Source organism: Cucumis melo, chromosome 8 (genome assembly GCF_025177605.1).
Source record: "Cucumis melo cultivar AY chromosome 8, USDA_Cmelo_AY_1.0, whole genome shotgun sequence".
In the NCBI taxonomy this organism is placed as follows: Eukaryota; Viridiplantae; Streptophyta; class Magnoliopsida; order Cucurbitales; family Cucurbitaceae; genus Cucumis; species Cucumis melo.
Window position 1 is genome coordinate 28954029 of NC_066864.1, and position 5444 is coordinate 28959472.

Sequence of the window (5444 nt, forward strand, 5' to 3'; positions counted from 1 at the left end):
TGAGTATAAACATACCCAGTAAGGGACCCACTACTGGGCCCGTTAGGGAACAACAGTTAACTTCCTATTCAGGGGTACCCTACATAACAGTCTAGTGGTTCCGTAGAACGCACATATCAATCTAGTGCTCCCGAAGGATGCACATATCAGTCTAGTGCTCCCGAAGGATGCACATATCAGTCTAGTGCTCCCGAAGGATGCACATATCAGTCTAGTGCTCCCGAAGGATGCACATATCAGTCTAGTGCTCCCGAAGGATGCACATATCAGTCTAGTGCTCCCGTAGGATGCACATATCCGTAAGGTACACTACCCCATAGATGAAGCTAACCGTTACCCCTCAGTCCATACTAAACCGTCTACCACAGTCATACCCCATCAACACTCATATTACAATTTCGCCATAGGCTTTGCCGGTCAGATAGTATAGGTTTAAACAACTACACCCTCAGTTGCTATACACGTTTCCAATTCGCACACCATTATGGTAACCTCTAGACCCAATCAACTAATCAATCAAAATTGGACTCACCGTCCTTCCCCGACCAACTCCATGATCAATGTCCAGACCAATGACTACCACGTACCTAACCGTAAACTTCAAGGTCCATCGACATACAATTCCAATTTATAACGTAGCCTATTAACATAACCACACTATACCAAACATCCAGCATCGGGGTCTATCTGCAAGCAACTCCTTACACCCGATAGCACACAAGCTACAACTAGCGGTCGCGTTACCTTTACATCAGACAAGAGTATAGCAACAATACTTAAAACTCAAACACACATACATTTATTCGGTACAGTTACTAACGTGTAATCCCCTGTGGATTACTACGTTTCCAGCCTCGATCCGAGGTCCAGTAGTAGGAAAACCCTTACCTGATACTCGGTTATGCCCTTCGATCGAGTCCACGCTCAACGGATCCACCTAAACGAAAACACGAAGGTTTTAATCGATGATACTAGTAGAAATCATTTTAAATGGTCCTAAGCAACATCCGTTGACTTACCCAAGGAAAAGAAAGCTATCTCCAAACAAGCCTGCCGCGGAACCCGAGAACTTAACGTCAACCCCTTAATACCTTCAAGGGAGAAAAGGTGGGACCAAATCTTATTCCAATATTCAAATTCGAATCGGACGTAGCAACATTAGGAAGTTCATCAAAATAATCCTTGCCGAAGACTCACCGTGACCCGAAGTGAAGGGAGGAAGGCTTAGGTGGCTCGGTGAACAGGGAGCTCGACTTGGCTTGGAGGTGTTCAGCTCGGCTCGGCTCGGCTCGTGGCTTGGGTTGGCCAGCTCGCGGCTTGGCTCGGCTTGGATCAGTTTACGGCTTGGCTCGGCTCGGCTCGGTCCTCGGCTCGGCTCGGTCCTCGGCTCGGCTCGCGGCTCGGCTCAACTCGGATTCGTGGCTCGGGTCGGCTTCACTTCGCGGCTCGGTGTATTCCTTCCTCCTTCCGGCCACGACGGCGCTCCCCTCGGTGTTCTATCTGCGTCGGGAACACGAGATGAGAAGGGAGAGGCCGCCGGCGGTGGTAGAAACGAAAAGAGAGGGAGACGTCGGCTGTAGATGGACGGCAGACGGTGCAACGCGCGGATGGTGGCTGCGGCGAACGACCGGTGAAGCTAAGAACGCCGACGAAGATGGAGACGGGGACAGAGGACGGAGACGAAGAGGATGGGGACGCGCGCGAACGGAAGGAAAAAGAAAAGAAAACAGCGGCGGCGGACGATGAAGGAAGAAGAAGAAGAAGGAGAAATCGAAAGAGAAGGGAGGGGGGCGGCGGCGCAAGGAAGAGAAAACGAAAATGGATGAAAAAGGGGGGGTGTCTCGCGCGCGCCATAGGGTTTATTTTAAAAAAAATTATTATTATATATATATATATTAACTTATAATAATTATAAATAATAATAATAATAATAATAATACTAATAATAATAATAATAATAACTAATATTAATATTAAATTATATATAAAGATTAAAATAAATAAGAATAATAATAATAATATAATTAATATTATATTATTATTATATAAATTTACAAATATTAATTTAGGAATTTCAGAAATTACTCAAAAATTTAAAATTTCCGAAAAATTTACGCAAAACGATAAAAGTTTACCTCGAAAATTCGGGGCGTTACAATTATTGTCCTTTGCCTAATCGAGAATGGAAAGGGAGCATATCACTATGGAATTCTTGTTTGAATTGCCTAAAATGCCTAGATGGAATGATGGAATATGGGTAATTGTGGACCGTTTTACCAAGGCGATGCGATTTATCCCCATCGAGAAAACTTTTCATTGGACAAATTGGATAAGTTATATGTGGATAAGATTGTAAGCCAATATGAAACTCCAGTGTCCATAATTTCAAACAGAGATTCACGTTTTACTTCTAAATATTTGCCAAAGTTGCAAGAGAAGTATTAGGGACCAAGTTGCGATTTAGCACTTGGAAAAATTGGCTAAGTTATATGTGAGTAAGATCATAAGCCAATATAGAACTCCAGTGTCCATATTTTCAAACAAAGATTCATGTTTTACTCCCAAATTTTTGCCAAAGTTGCAAGAAGTGTTAGGGACCAATTGCAATTTAGCACTGTGTTCCATCCTTAAATAGATGGTCAATCTAAAAGAACTATTTAGACATTGGAAGACATGTTAAGAGCTTGCGTTTTATAATTTAAAGTAATTTAGGATGAATGCTTACCCTTGATTGAATTCGCCTATAATAATAGTTACCATTCTAGCATTAAAATGGCTAGCTCCTAATGAGGCATTGTATGAGAGGTGTTGTAGAATGCCAGTTTGCAAGGAAGAAGTAGAGACGAGAGGAAATTGTATGTGCCAGAACTAGTCCAGGTGACGATAAATAGCATCAAGGCTATTAGAGAAAGTTTGAAAATTACCTACGAGAAGCAAAAGGGTTATGTGGATCATCGTCCTAAATCGTTGGATGTCGAAGTTGAAGATAAAGTTTTTCTTAAATTGTAACCATGGAAAGGTGTAATTAGATTTGAAAGAAAAGGAAAGCTAAGTCCAAGATACATAAGACCTTATGAGATTCTAGTGCGTGGGACTGGTGGCTTATAAATTAAGGTTGCCCATGGTGTTGTCAAGAATTCAAATGTCTTTCATGTTTCTATGCTGAGGAAGTATGTTCCAGACTATTCGCACATACTTCAAGAGCATCCCATAGTGGTAAAAGAAGACTTAACTTATGAAGAGAAATCTTCGCATATGTTAGACATAAAAGAACAAGTGTTGAGAAAAAAGGTTATTTCCATAGTTAAGAGAATAATCATGGTGTGGATGAGGCTACTTGGAAAAGTGAAGAGCTAATGAAAACTAAGTACCCACAACTCTTTACATAAGTTAGTGAATTTCGAAGATGAAATTATAATAAGGAGGTAGTAGTTGTGAGGCCTTAATCGTGTTCTACACTACGCGTTAAGACTACACGGGTAACAATGGGTATGGGATGAGACTGTGTGCAATGGAAGCTGGCAATTGAAAATCTTCAAAGTACTTTGCCTATTGCGTTTTGGCTAGGTGATGTGAAGGAGCTATGTGTTGAACTAGTATGTGATTTGAGTTTCCTTCACTTTGGAAGTAGCTGATGTCATCCTTGTGTAAGAAGGCCATTGAACTAATTTGACATTGCCGCACAAATGGATTCAAGATAAGAAGGTAATAGTAACACGTGACATTTTGTTATTGGCTGAGTCTCACCGTCGAGTAGATATAGTCATTCCGACATGGAAAACTTCACTAGAGAAGTCTATAGAAAGGAGAAGTTTCACCCGTTTTTGGAAGTATTTTTACCTTGTGTTTACTTGAATTTTTCAATTGCAAGAACAACAAATGAGATCAGCCCAACCCAAATTTGCTAAAGGGCTTGAAGTAAGAAGTCAAAAATACCTTTTATTTCCTAAAACAGTTTGATTGTTATGTGATTGCAATTTGATTACCTTCTACGTTTTTCTTTTTTAACTTTTGTTAGTCTTGTAAGATAGTCATTTGATCATCTTCTGATTGTCATTCGATTATCTTCTATTGTTTTTATTTTTAATTTTAGTTAGCCTTCTAAGACAATCATTTGATTACCTTTTAATTGTCATCTGATTACCTTCTAATTGTTATTTGATTACCTTCTATTGTTTTTTTCTTCAAGTTTAGTTAACTTTGTGAGATAGTCATTTGATTATCATTTGATTATCTTTAAATTGTCATCTTATTACCTTCCATTGTTTTTTTTTTCAATTTTAATTAGCCCTCTAAGATAGTCATTTGATTACCTTCTAATTGTTATCTGATTACATTCTATTGTTTTTACTTTCAATTTTAGTTAGTCGTTTGAGATGGTTATTTGAGTAACTTCTAGTTATCATTTAATTACTTTTTTTTATCATACTAATTTTTTTTATATTGATTGATTGTCATCTAATTAGTTTATATTTTTTAGCATGTCTAATTGTTATTTGTTGTTGATTGTCATCTAAAATTAGTTTATACTATCTAATTGTTGTTTAATTACTACTTTATATTCATTATTGTTTAATTGCCAATAATGGTTGTAAAACTACTTTAATTATGATATTATTATTCTCGTTGCTATGTATGTATGCCAGTTTGCTAATATAAGAAAGATAAGTATATCATACCAATGATGCCATAAAAAATCATCATAAAAGCTAAAAAAAAAATCAATATAACAAGACACACTACTAGAAAAGAGGTATTTTTCGATGCACAAAATCATCGGAAAAGGATTTTTCGATGCATAAACGCGCGTCGGGATCGGAGTTGGGCAAAAAATTAGTCGGGAGTGGATTTCCCGACGCACAAGATTACGAGGTCGAGAGATGTGTGTAGGATCTCCCAATGAACAAGATTAAGTGTTAGGATTGAAGATCCTATATATTTTTTTAAAAAAATACCTTCCATTATTAAATGGAAGGTATTATGTATTCACAAAGAACCTTTCCAACAAAAAATATTCAAAATTAGTATTACTTTCAAATTCATTCAAAGTTAAAAATGCAAAAAGTGAACTCCATCCTTACAAAGAAAATACAAAGTATAGGCCTTACCATTTTTACCCTATAAGCTGAAGCATAATAGAACAAATCGAAGTTGAAAATTTAACATCCTGACTAATAGAAATAAAAATGCAAAATCCTCATAAAATCATAAAATAATGAACAAAGTCTACATAACTAAATGGAAAATAACCAAACAAATAAATCTACCCACGTGGTTTAGCCATCGCACACGATGGGCCACGATCAATGACCACTACAACATCTTCTTCTTTATTTATTTCTTTCTTCTCTATGTTGTACCATCATCCCTAACGTCAAACCCTAAACTGTAATGATAGCATGCAGTGTCCTCTTCTCCTTCTTCTTAGATACGTGAAGAAAGAC